The sequence below is a fragment of the Fukomys damarensis genome, unplaced genomic scaffold (genome assembly GCF_012274545.1).
Source record: "Fukomys damarensis isolate Sample0158 unplaced genomic scaffold, DMR_v1.0_HiC HiC_scaffold_1, whole genome shotgun sequence".
NCBI classification, from domain to species: Eukaryota; Metazoa; Chordata; class Mammalia; order Rodentia; family Bathyergidae; genus Fukomys; species Fukomys damarensis.
The window spans coordinates 35,162,133-35,176,821 of record NW_022900913.1 but is presented as its reverse complement, the minus strand read 5'-3'; the positions used below and the strand labels follow the sequence as shown (position 1 = coordinate 35,176,821).

General features: G+C 33.9%; 1 long non-coding RNA gene across 1 annotated transcript; it reads right to left on the bottom strand.

Annotated features, from left to right (window-relative positions):
* Window positions 1-2,475: 2,475 nt before the first annotated feature.
* Window positions 2,476-12,769, bottom strand: LOC104866101. The gene is made up of 4 exons (XR_002025540.1): window positions 12,612-12,769; window positions 3,850-4,042; window positions 3,168-3,290; window positions 2,476-2,602 (listed from the first exon to the last, which is right to left on the bottom strand). It is a non-coding gene; the product is annotated as an uncharacterized LOC104866101 (long non-coding RNA).
* Window positions 12,770-14,689: the final 1,920 nt, after the last annotated feature.

The following is a 14,689-nucleotide window of genomic DNA, read 5'->3' as shown; positions in this document are numbered from 1 at the left end:
ATATATATATATATTGCCAACCTGGTGAATTATATAATTATTTTAGCTTTTATTTATCAGACTAGAGCTGAGATTGAACACCTTTTAATATTTCTTGGACACTTGCATTTTTTATAGGTATATTTGTTATAGATAAGTAGACTTTGCCTTTTATTGGATCTCTTCCTTAAAGTTCTTGTTTATTATCAGTATTAGAGTTATTAACCTTGTATATGTTACAAGGATTGCAGGTGTATTTTGTAATCTATAATTCACCTTTTGACTTATTTTTTGAGTCTTTGACTGCATAAAATTTTTATGCATTAAGAAATGTTTGACTTCTCTATGGTGACCTCTAGTTTCCTATTTTAATAGTAAGATCCTCCCACCTTGAAAATTTAGATATTAATTCAATCCATCTCATTAAGTCATTCTTGAAATGGGGAAGAAAGTCACAATGTTTTCAAAGAAACAGCACTACTTGGTTGTATATAATAAAATTAAATAAAAACATTTCAGTTATTGTACAACTGGGGGTATATAATAGATTCATTTCCTAAATTGAACAAAAGTTGCCTTTGAATTGATGGGGATAGGTTCTTTGCCTGTGACTGTGGATGGATATGATTGAGGTCTCAGGAATTACTGCTGTAAAATAATGGCATAGTATGATTATAGTATGACCTTGTCAAATTCTATAGAGTCCAACATCAATTACAAACAGATAGTCAGAAATATATGCCTTGGATTTGCTCTTGTATATCTCTGAGTATACAATTAAAATGCTCCTTTCAGCTGTCCGTTTACTTCTCAATAGTAGGAGCACATTTCCTCTGACCAGTGGTGCAGAGGTGTTGTAACTTGTGTCAGAAGTGTTTATATTCATTTTCTTGGTTCCATTCTGCTTTTTTTCCTTTCTTATCACAGGCCTTGTCCTCTTTTGACAATGCACAATTTAGGATAGACTCACTGATAGTATATAAAATAAATTGAAATGGAAATTATACCAATTCAAATCTCTCTTCCTCTTTAAAGGAAATCTGAGCTAATGATGCATGTTGACTGATACTCAGAATTACTTTTTTATCCTGTATTAAAGGAAATTTAAGAAACAGCACCGCATTGTAACATTTTTCACTTTCATCTGCCATTGACTCATTTTCTCCATGTAAATATCTCAGTTTTCAAATCTCTACTTCCTAGATATTCCCCCCACTTGTATTTCCTCCCACACATACTTTTGCTTTTCTAGGAGACTTTCAAGTGTTAATTCTGTTGCACATTTTAAAGACTCACAGGCACCATTAACTCTATCTTCTTTTTGCCCATTAATCCACTTGTTTCTATTAACAAGAAGCATAGATTGCCAGATATTTTTGCTATAATGATTGGAAATTTAGGAAATGGAGTCTTTGAGAAATGATTGGATATGTTTAAGCCTTGCATGTTGGGAGATAACGGGAAAGCCCTTGGAACATTCTCCTTAATGATAGCATCTTTGTATGTCTGGTATCTTGAGCCGTACATGATCACTATAGCCTCTAGAGAAACAAAAGACTGGATGAATGACAATCAAGCAGGCACTCCCTTCCTACAGCACTGACCTTGAGGGCTAGTGGTCACATGGGCTTTACTGGTTGAAAATATTTCAAATATATTGTCATATATCGTAAAAATTAAGTATTGTCCATTTAATTCTAATGAAAGAAGACAAATGGAAAATTGCACTTGCTTTCTTCTACATTCTCGTGTATTTTTTCTTTTGTTGATATAAACCTTCATTATTTTATTATAATAAATCATAACACGAATATGATAGCTTTTCTGAGTTCTGTGAATCCTGCTAGTAGATCATCAAACCTAAAGGTGACCTTGGGGAATTCTCAAAACAGTAATCTTAGAGACATTTAACTTTCAGACTACTTATCTGTATTAGGGGATGGTCCTGGGAAAATTTGTTAGCCATTTTAAATTGACAATTTATAATACATTTCTATGAAGTTAACTATAATGTCAACTTATATAAATTTCTGTCTCACGTAAGCTACAGGCCCTTTTCTGTAGTTAAATCACTGGAATTCGAATTCAATAGTTTCCTCTTATGCTATCCATTGCCACGTTTTCTAGATCAGATAACTCTATCTTTCAAAAAAATGTTTCAAGTTCTGATTGTGTAAACTTCAGTCTTGTTATTTCTTCCTCACTATTTGCCAAAGTGTTTGAAATATCATTTCTGATGATCATGTCACCCATAACATAAACTTTATGAGTAGGAATCTTATTTCCTTTGTTTACAGTACCTCCCTAATACTACACACACACACACACATAATGAGATATTTTATTTCTACGTAGATTATTTTTAAAATATATGCACTCTAGAGATAAGGTAGTTACCTTTCAGCATTTACTTACAATATAAATTGTCTATTATCTTATCTACAATTAGCAAAGAGAAGAATATCTGGAAATAGGTTGAAGAGTTGTTTTGTGGTAGTGAGATAAGAAAAAGGGAAGCCTTTAGAAGTATGGAAAAAAAAAAAGCAAATGAAGGAAAGATCTGCTTGGAGGTCTTAACTGGAACTTCTGACTTTTTCAGTGACTGCACGAGTATGGTGAACTCCTGAACAGAGAAGGAAAGAAATGTACAAGTGCATTGAGTTGGGAGTAAGGCAAGGGTCTTGCTTTCAGTGCAAAACTTAAGGGATGATTTTTTTAAAGCTTAATAATCAACATAAAATATTTTATTGAAATAGTTTTAAAAATTAAAAACTAATGCTCAAACAACAAATAAATAAAATAGTAAATAAAAACAGGATCAGCAGAAGCACTGATCTACTTACAATCTACTCATAGTCTACTCATAATCTGAAAGTTAACTCCTAAGAGACCAGCTGTACTATGTGTCCTTAAATATTAAACTTTTGAATTTCCCTGCTTCCCATTCTTTCTATTTATGCATAGTTTCTACTCCTTTCTCTCCAGTAAGAATTTAGGAGTAAACCAATGAATTTGAACCTGCTCGTTTGGATGTAAGTTCAATATAGTTTAGGTGTCTCACCAAACTGATTATAACCTCAAGCATGGGATAAAACATTTTTCTATTTCTCTGTCACTGAAATATCAACAGTTCGGAAGTAGGAGTTATTTAAAATTCAGACATGTATTCAGATGTTCTTTCAACTTACACAACACAGTGTTCTTTAACTCATGCACATGGCAGTAATCTGTTATATTTAGAACATATGGCTGCATTTGATATATCAAATGTCTTTGGCAAGTGAAGTCATCCAAGTCTTATGGAATCTTGTCTGCAATAAAGCATAGGGGAAAACAATGACTTTTCCTCTCATTATTCATTATATTTCATTCAAATTCATTATATATAAATTGGTTTATACAAGTTTTTCTAAAATAACAAAAGTAGTTAAAATAGTATCACATAATTTATAAATAAGAATTGAAGTGTGATATTCACAATGGGAAAATAAACTGTTACCATCTTATACAAAGTATTTTCATGGTACAGTTCAGCCTTTTAAAATGTCCATTACTTCTAACTCTGATTAAGTAACACAATTCAAAAGAGCCACTATATATATAAATTATTGTTTCTTATTATTGTAATATAATTTATTATTTAGAATTTATTGTAATTATTATATTATAATAGTATATATTATTATATACATATTATGGTGACAGAAGATCTACTGTCCTAAGAAAAATTTTACTCTTCTCAGGTCAAGGAAAACAACTCAGCTATTATGATATCATCATGCTACCCAACCCTGAAAAAGATCTAAGTCCCTTCTCTAATAAGGGAAGTTTAAATGTGTATGACTGCTAAACTTCAAATGTGGACAGTACCTTTCAAGGAAAGCCTCATCTCTTTTCTTCTTCCACCCAGCTTCCTGGCCCATCATCAGGAATAGTTCTTCCTCTCTCCTCTCAGTTAGTGGACTCTCCATTCCTCCAGACCATGGGTGCCCAAACTTTGGCTTGCCTATATAACCATATTCTTTTCAACATAATCCCAAGTAGTGTTGATGCTGGACGAGGACTTGAATAAGAAGCAGAGAATTATTAATTGAGGAATTAAGAGGCGAGTGCTACTAATTGGTGACCCTTCTGTTCATAACTGTTGAGTAAACTGAAGCCTGCTGGAGCAAACCCATGAACATTTGCATTGGTTTTTGCTTTTAGCTACTTCACACAGCCCTTTGTAAGCCTACATTTCTCTGTGGTAAATATGAGGAGTGGAATGTCTGGATCATCTTCAAATTTAATAGGAGGTCAGGTCACTTTTCAAGGTAACAATCTCTACTTACTCGCCAATTTACCATCAGTAGCACTTGATATTGTCAGAATGTAAGTTTTTGCTCAGTTGTTAAGTATACAATTATATCTCTTTGTGAAAAAAAGTTAGTAAAACCCAGCATGACCAATGTATCTGAAAGTGTACCTTGCTTTAGTATAAATGTTTTACATGTTTTATATATCTTTTAGTCTGTTAGCCTGACTGTTAATCAATTTATGAAAACTAATTTGACAAAGACTTAAAAATAAATAAATAAATAAATTTGATTCTGACAAAAAATGTGTTATTTACATGTACAATAAATAGAATCATTGTTATTGAAAACAAATACTAATAAAAACTAAAAAATTATATCTCTGATTCTAATTTGTATTTCCCTGCCTACTAATTAATTTGATCATTTTAAAATACAATTATTGGCCGTTTTTATTTCCTCTCCTATGAAGTATCTGTTCAGGGTTTGTCCATCATTTTTTTAATGATTTGAAAATGTATTTCTCAGTTTGGGTTGACTTTTCAAGTCTTTTTCTGGTTATATTATTTGATGAGTAGATGTCATATTTATGCTTCATTCATTTTAAAAAGCTTGTTTTACAAGCACCTTTATGTTACTGATATATCTTTCAAAATATTTATAATTTGTTTTTCTTTTTTTTTTCATTTTAGTCTTCACTTTGCCTGGAATTGATTTTTGTGTATGATTTGTAAAATGAGTGTCCATTTCATGATTTTTGCTATGACTGATAAATTATTTCCTTCTGTCCTACAGCCATCTGAGACCAAAGGTAGTTACCTGCTTCTAAGAGCTACATTATTGAATTCCTGAAAGTAGACTGGCTGTCTTTAGCTCTGTGTATTAAAACTCTTTTTCATGTAAATTTCTAGGCTGAATTAATGTGCTTGTATTGTTGAAGTACTGGTCAAACTTAGAAACCTGAATTTCCAGGCTGAAATCAAGTGGTTTTTATGGTTTATTTGTTTCTTTGTTTGTTTGTTTTAAGTAATAAAGTAGAAAATGAAGACAGGTATACAAAAAGAAGTGTATGCAAGAAGTCAAGAAGAGGTATGCTATTAAGGTTTCTATATAACATAATTAGAACATATTTCACCATGGGTGTGCGTTGAAAAGAAAGTAGGTCTATGCAAGTATAGTGTGTTTATAAGTTCACTCTGCCCACAGAGCATGCATGTATGTACACATTTTCATGTTTGGATTTTATATGTTAATCTTCAAGTATCAATATCTCTCAAATTTCCTTTCAGAAAGTGAATTTGAACATTAATGTATCACAAAAGAGAAAAGTCCGCAATATCTAGATAAAAACATTGATGACAAAAATTCTTAGACTCTATAGCACTTAGAAATCTCCAAGAAAACCAAGATTATTTTCCTTATTCTTTCTTCAAATTTGACATTAGTCTCTTTCATTCCAGTTCTTTAACTAGTTGCATATTGAATTAATTTTAAGATAGTATCTTTACTACAAAGATTTGTATGAAAAGAGAAGTAGAGAGAGGTAAAAAAATTTTTATGACTGTGGTCTTTTGGTTATCAGGGAACACTAAGAATAAAACCTCAACAATGCAGGTTAAAGGGATGACAATGACCCATCCATTCTAATCCCAAAGAACCTCTAGATTAGTTGATATGTAAGTCCGCTGGAATCAGGTTGCTGGTACAAATCATGTTCTATTTATCAGCTTTGCTGTCCTCGGGCAAGTCACTTAACCTTTCTATATCTCTTTGTTCTTTAAAATCAACATATCCGGTTAAAAAGGATATTGCTGTGTTGATATAGGATTATATTACTTCAAAGTGCTTAGAGGAATGACAGGCACATTGGAAGTGTTCAATACATTTTATTGTGATTGCCTGGCACTATGGGATCAAGAAGATGAAATAAATGTACATCCTAAAGAGAAAACAGTTACTTTTTTCCCCTCATCCTGTTCTCACCCTTTGCTCCTCAACCCTCATATAATTTAAGCTTCTTATCTTTGGAAAGTTTTCATTCATGATACAGCGTTTACCTATTAAGATCAAGAAAGAATGCTCTGTAGAGCAATGGCATTCATTGTGCAGTTCCTAGACAAACAGTATGGACATATTTTGGAAAACCTGTTTAAAAGGTAAATATGAAGGGCCAAACTCAGATCTTCTAAATCAGAAACTCTGGGGAGGGGTGCCAGCAATTCATACTTTAATACGTCATACTTTTTAAATGTCTTTAAAACGTCATTCTGATGGGTGCTAAAGTTTGAGAAACATTGCCCTAGGATATCATCCTAGGCAGGAGTTAAAAACACGTGTATCTCCAATGAAGAGGGATTTTCTTTTAATAGAAAAGCATTTGTTGGTACATGTTAGGTATAGTTAATGCTAACACTAATCATAGGGCATTTGCACCTGTACATGGTACAAGCCACCCCTTTTTTTCCACCCTCAACCCCCTCCCCTCCCTATGCACAGAAGCTTTGTTTCCATTTTTTCCTTCCCATGAAGAGATTTTAATGAAGGGGCAATTTAGAGCCATGTGGACAGAATTAGCAGAGCAAGTAAGGGATGTTAAAACACCCAGAGATGGACATATGCAGGATATGCCTGCCCCAAGATCTGAAAGGGCAAAGAAAAGAGCATTATCAGGGCTCAAAGAGACCTGTAATCTGAAACAGGGACGGCTTGATAGGAGCTATATTCACGGGAAAATCCAGCTACAAATATCCTACCTTTCCTCTTCTCCTTTTCCATGGTCAAACCCAGCCAGGAGCCAGTGAACAAGGGAACCCAACAAAGCTGCATAATATGACCCAGATTCCCTGTGTACAAATGAGAGCAAAGAGGGGAGCTAGAAGCAGATAGGAATAACCAGTGCACGTAATATACAGCTTGAGCAGACAAGGAGACAAAGATGGGGGTTGAATGGGGCCATTATGTCAGCCACCATGCTGAAGACAGATGAAAACTGTATATCTAGCTCCAGGTAGAAAAAGATTTTAGGGCCAGAGATGTAGCTCAGCAGTACAGGTCTTGCCTGACAAGCATGAGGCCCTGAGTTCGATTCCTGGTACCAAAAAAAAAAGATTTTAGTTCATTGAAAAATATAATTGAATATGTATCATGTGCTTGGCATTTTGCCAGGCATTGGAGATTGAACTGTAAAACAAAACTCTTACTTTCATACAACTTGTAAGATAACCTAGGGAAATAGAAAATAACTGCATGATATTTCATATAATCTAAACACTCTCTGGAGTCTCAAAGTGAGGAAAAAGAACAAAATGTTACTGAAGGTTAGTTTTTTGGGTTTTTTTTTTTTTTACATGAGTGGAAAAAATATTTCTCTGATAAGGGACATTTGAACAGAGAGCATAAGGAAATGAGGTTTCTGAGGAAAATGATTCTAAACTGGTAGATCACCAAGGGCAAAGCTTCTTAAGTGAGGAGGAAAAGGGGAAGTAATGGGACCGAAGGGACAGCTGGAAAGAGGTGGGGGATGACAACAGAAGTAACAGGAGACACTTCCACTGAACTAATAAGACGCTGATGAAACTGTCTCCTTTGTGGCAGAGAAGAGCCGAGGAGAGGAATTCAGAGATCTGGTATGTAGGGTTAAGTCCCAAGGTTTAAAGAAATAAAATTTGTATTTATTGCATTATTATAGTATTGTAAGTTTGCTGCATACGATCTGGAACATTTAGAAATTGCAAAATCTTTTGCTTATGGTTGTTTTTCTTTTCTTTTTGAAAAAGGTAATATATTTCACTCCATAAAACCAATAATTTTCATAATTTAAAAGTATTTTCCTTATTAAATACACCCTTTAGATTTTCAGTAACATTTTATGTCTACAAAGAAGTTGCAAAGGTAGTGCAGAGTTTTATTCCCACATACTATTCATCCAACCAGTTTCCCCTATTGCTAACATTTTACATTAGCATAACACATATGTCAGAATTAAGAAACTGCTATTGGCGTGTTTATGAATTTAATCTTTTATTTGGATTTTGTTAGGTTTTCCAAAATGCCCTTTTTCTACTCCAGATTTCATTCAACTTGTCACATGGTATTTAGTTGTTATGTCTGTTGTCCTCTTTTCTGATCTAAAGTAGCTTTCCAGATTTTTCTTTTTCTCTCTGTCTCTCTCTCACTGAGTTTATTGGTACATTTTAGGTATACAGTTCAGTTACATTCATCATTGGGATCTTGTACCTTCACATGACAGGCCTTGGTTCTCATTTGTCCCCCTTGTCCCTGCCCTCCCTTTACCCCTCCTCCCTTCCCCATTTACAAACACTTTATTTCCACGACAGGTCTTGGTTCTCATTTGTCCCCCTTGTCCCTGCCCTCCCTTCACCCCTCCTCCCTTCCCCATTTACAAACACTTTATTTCCATTTTCTCATATTTTTCCTTTATTTCCTTTCCCTTTCCTTCCCACCTCCCCTACACCTTTACCCCTTTTCTTCCTATTTCACATTGTCACTTGTACAATTCGGCTCTTATGCACAATTGTAATTTTTTCACACCAGAGAAACTATTGGGTATTCACACATGTGTGACATTTACTTCACTTAAGAATATGACCTTGACAGTTTGAGGAGTCCGTACGGGTTAGGTTATGTGGAAACTACCTCTCGAATTGGATTTGTCTGATACGTCGCTCATGGTTAGATTGGGGTTATGGATATTTGGAAGGATGACCACAATAGAGACATGCCGTTCTTATTAAATGGAATGAACGAGGTGTCAAGATGCCTTATGTTTTTTTAATGATTTTATCTAAGGAAGCTAGCAACAATTAAAGAAGCATTTCATATTGGATGGATATCATAAAATATTTAGAAGCGTAAGAAGAAAATTGATATTTTCCCATTAATGAAAAATTATTTTTATATATTGTGCGCACGTACCTTTCTAAAGTAAAAGCTGACCACAAGATGTCAGTATTAACTTATATACAAAAGTGAAGCTTGCTTTGAATAACAGCTAATTTTTCTGAGGCGTGTGTAGTTACAAATCATTATTTAAAAAGTCCTTGGCAATAATTAATCCTCAAAATGTTTCAGTTTTACAAAACCACTAGAATAGTTGGGAATGCTAAATTGTCTCATTAGTTTTGCATAATATTTTTCCTTTAATTCTCACCCAAGTTACTCATTGGAAATTTGATTTAAAACAATATGGTTTCACAATGAAGTTGAGGCCTCTATTCTTAAATAGAGAACAAATCTACAGAAATCATTCTGAGTTTACATTTATTCTATTAACCAACAACAATGACTTTTTAAACTAATAAACATTTCCACAAACACCAAAGAATGGAAATGTTATACTCATACCTGTTGCTTTTACTGCTTCATTTTAAACCTTTAAACAAGTGCCCTGCACGCAACATGGAAGGAAATGTATTTTAGACTCCCTACTTCCCCGTACACCCCTGTTTAAATCTGCCTGAGTATGATCTCATGATTGACTCTCCATGGTTTTCCTGCTTACTCCAGAGTCCTCCTCTGTCCCCTCAAATTTCTTCTGCTCTTTATTAACATCATAGTTTCTCTCTTAGAACTGTTTCTGAAGCAACTCCAATTCCTGTTAATTTGCTGTTGGAAGTAAATAGACCAATCCTCCAGTTCAGGGTTAAAATATTCTTTTTAAAGGAAGCCTCTAAATAACTGCATTGGTTTATTTATTAAACATTTTCTAAATCAACAAAAACACAGACAACTCCACTACTCTGCGGATGGTGGGGAGCAGTGAAAAGAGCAGTAGGCTGCACGTGAGAGTTACAACCCTGCATCCACAGTTAATTTTCATTGCCCTCATCAAATAATTTAATCTGTAAAATTAAGGAAGAAGACTTCAACAGTATTAAGATAACCTTCTTTATTCCACTAATACCTGCGGATGTAGGGAAGACTAGTCCATTATTGAAAAGTGTTAAGATGAGAAAGTTTTTCCTGAGCTGAACCAGCTTTCAACTTCGCTTATCCATTGATCTTGGCTCTGCCCTTGGGTGGCACAGAGAACTAAGAACTTGCTTCAAGTAATGACCCTTCAAATACAGGGAAACTTCTTTTTTCTCTCTCTCTCTCATTGAGTTTATTGGTACATTTTAGGTATACAGTACAGTTACATTCATCACTGGGATCTTATACCTTTACATGACAGAACTTGGTTCTCATTATTTCCCCTTATCCCTACCCTCCAGGGAAACAGTTCTTGTTAACAAAATATCCTTTTCATTTTCCTAAAATCACTAGCTTTTTGAAAATTTTAATATTAGTGCTGCTTTTAGGGTTCTATCATTCACTGATCTCTTCTGACGTCATGAGGCTTGCATAGTCCTCCTGTAATGTGATGTTTGGAACTGATACTTAGTATATTAGCCATAATTTGAGGGACCAAGAATACATCAGCACTATTGATTTTCCAAAAGACTTTTGTAGTCTACTAACATTACTCATTTTATTAATCAATCAAATTGTTCCAAGCCCTCTTTCCATGACATCTAGGATATACCTGATTAAGAACAAAAGTGAGTGCTTTCTTTGAAATTCATTGCCTCTTGGAATATTATATATCAAAACATCACACAAGTTAAAAGTATAACACATGTGCAATTGCACATGCGCACACACACAGACACACACATGGATGTGTATTTGTCCAATGAGTTATTATATCATTCATGTGGAACTGTGAATGTAACAAGGCATCCAAAGTATACAGTTTTAACTGAACTGGAAATACTGAATGTTTCGATTATCATCTTGATTGAAAATTTATAACCTGAATTAACCTATGAGAGAATAAACTCTATGGAAATATTGTTACCTAGTCTCAAACAGCTATGTGAAGCAAAACCCAAGGGAAGAGTATAATCAACTAGCTTAGAAACTAGGAGTAAGAAATAATGGACTAATTTCAAATCTTGCGCCTCCCATTGACTAGATATTATTATCTGAACATCTCACATATTTGATTCTATGCCCAGTCCCAGAATTTACATAAAGGTTAATTACAATCAGATATATAAGGCTTTTAACATATCTTTGGCCCATAGAGGACCCCAGTAATATATGGCTAACAAACATTCTCAAATACATATTTTCTCTCTATATAAAATTATATATAAAGTATGATCAGAAAGTATGTGTTTCAATTTTAAAACATTTTTATAGTGAAGGACACATTGTTATTCATCCCTCTCATGTTAAACACTTATCCCCTCATTCTTGCCACTTTCTCAAGCAGTTCTAGAAATCCTCTTTTCGGAGTTTCTTTAGCTGCACTATTAGTGTCCTGAATTGATTCCAAATATAAGGGTCATTTTGATTTTGAGATAGAGCCAGAATTCAAAGGGTGACAGATCCAGTAAATAGGATGGATGATGACACATCATAATGTTTTTATGCACCTGCATTTCCCCCGGATGGAATTCAACAGCAGTATTCACTGTATTTTGGTTCATATCATGTAAGGATATTCATAAGCGATGTCTTCCAGAACTGCCACAGTCAGAGGCAGAATGATAGGTGTGTTTGAAGTGAGGGGGGTACTTTCAAGAGGATTAATGGCATTGTGATTTTTACTGTAATAATTTCTTTGTAATTTTAACATTCTTTGTATATTTTGATTATGCCTTGTGTGCATAAGGAAATTCATAGACAGATTTAAATTGATCCCATAATATCTGGCCTTGTCTGTGATAATCAGTGCTTATTAAAAATTTGTCAAGAATTAGATATTTGGTTTCTGGTGATGAACTAGAACAATAGAACTATCTCAGGTAATGTCTGATTCAGTTTCCATTAACTGTCCAGCCAACTCAACTGTTCTTCCTGTGTGTGTGTGTGTGTGTGTGTGTGTGTGTGTGTGTGTATGTATGTGAATAACAGTGTTTGGCTCTGATGTAGCCAAGTTTTCAGTCTACATAGAGATATAAGGGAGAAACGCAGCTTAATATCCTTGTTTTTCTTCTTGTTGCCTTTTAAAACTCCATTCTGGTTTTTTTGGGGGGGGTTGGGGAGCTTTCTGAAAACTGAAATTTCTGGAGAAAAATGCAAATCTCTGCATAACAAACTGTATCTTATTCCCTCAGTATTTTAGAAAATGGTTATATTGATATCTGGGTCTCTGTATTTGTTTCTCTCTATGAGGATAGTTAGGGGATTTCAATATTCATTCATCATTACCTCATTTTCTTCCCTTGAGTGCATTTAAGTAGCTAACTCAGCAAGAAGTCAGATGATGAATTCCTCATTACTGTGTTATTTTTTATTACTGTGTTATTAAATTAAAGATTCACTGACCTTTCCTCCCATGTCCCAGGTCCACAGTTATCACATTTTCAACAGCAACACAAAATCAACATCTGGGCCCATGTTTTAAGATATTGTTGGACCAATACAATTTGGCTGTGGCTCAGTAACCATTTCCTCCACATTAACAATCTATGATTTGTTCTCACTGATCTGTGAAAATAATAATACTAGAATGTAATTACTTGGCATATATGCTATTAGAAACTACGTATGCTATTGAGCTAGCAGAAAAGCAGATGGAACTGCATTCATTTGCAGCCTCTGTGACATTATGAATTTTAAATCAGTAAATTTTAGAAAATTTATAAATTTTTTTCAGATATTTACTAAATAAATTTTATATTCTAATTACTGTATAATGTCAGTTATTTTATACATATAGTTTTAGGGACCTACAAGATCTATAGAACATTTTCTGTTTTCCTTTCATCTTAATTTTTTAAAATTTTGTTTTATCACTATAAAATGACCAAAGCCATAATTTTAATATTGACAATTTGCATTATTTTAATATTGACAATTTGTACCTGACAGATATTTTCTTAAGTTGAGGAAACTCCAGTTTGGATTTGGAGTTTCTTCATTTGGATTTCCTCATTTAGATTTCCAAGATGGAGTTTCCTCAACTTAAGAAAATATCTGTAAGGTGCAAATTGTCAATATTAAAATTATGGTTTTGGTCATTTTATAGTGACAAAATAAAACTTTTTAAAATTAAGGAGGGCAGGGACAAGGGGAAAAAATGAGAACCAAGACCTGACATGTAAAGTTACAAGATCCTAATGATGAATGTAACTGTACTGTATACCTAAAATGTATCAATAAACTCAATGAGGAAAAAAAATAAAATAAGATTAAAAGAAAAACAGAGAAAGAACATATTCCCTCTTTAAAAAGAATCTGTACAGTATTCAAATTTGAGAGGCAATATGTAGAATTCATTTATGAGTAACAAACACAATCTTAAATCTCATAATTTAATTTCAATAACAATGATTTCATCTGAAAGACACATTAATCTTAATTATTCTGATCCATGGGACTAAACAGAAAACTGTTAACCCCCATCTGCTGGTCTTTCCCTCAGAGGAGAATTAAGGTCACTGATGACCCATGTTCTGGGGCATTTTATGAAAGAGAAAGAAAGATCCTCTTAGAGCTGTCCTCTTCACTTATCTTTTAATATCCTGAAGATGTGAAGATTGCTGTTATCCAGAGTGGTTGCTGGTTCCGGATATGCATATCTTTTCCCTGGAGCCAGGCACAATCTGGCTTTGGGACAGAATCTCTGAGGGGCTGGTGGAAGTTCACCACTCAGCAGTGTTCTTGGAGACCATAAACATTCCAGAAAAACGTCCCTGATTCCTGGACCCGTTGACTAAAACATCCCAAACTCTCCATTGGAATTTGTTGACTCAAATGACAAAATATGGGTTGTAAAAGAAGGTGCCTTTTCAATCTTATGATTGTTTAGGCAATTTGCATGATGCTGTTGATTCAGTCTCTAAACTTGGTCTATGAATACCAGCAGTCATAGGATAATTTGGAATGGAGAAATGGATCTAGTTTTGCTTCGTGTTTGTTCCATGTAAGATAGATGAATGAAAGAACCAAGCAATATCAATAGTACCAATAAACTCAATGAAAGGAAAAAAGAACCATACAATTTTACCATGTGCATACAAATGATATATATGTATCACAATTTTATTATGTGTGATAAATACAAGGGAAAGTCAAGTTTATGATGATTAACTTACTCAGATACACATACCTCTATAATGCTATAAAAATTACATGGTTTTCAGAAAAAAATGAAGTTTTTTTTTCTCCCACTAGAATTACTTTATGATTCCTCAGACTCTGCTAAGTTATGCATGGTGGACATCAGAGAGGAAAATAACTGAATTCTCCATTAGAATATTTTCCACCATGGAAAGCAAGCAAGCAAGCCAGCAATCAAGAAATTAGTGATTCTAATTAATGATTTCCAGATAAACATTTTCTTATTATCCTAATGACCCACTAAGTTCTTTATAGCTATCATGTTACAAACAGTATAGATA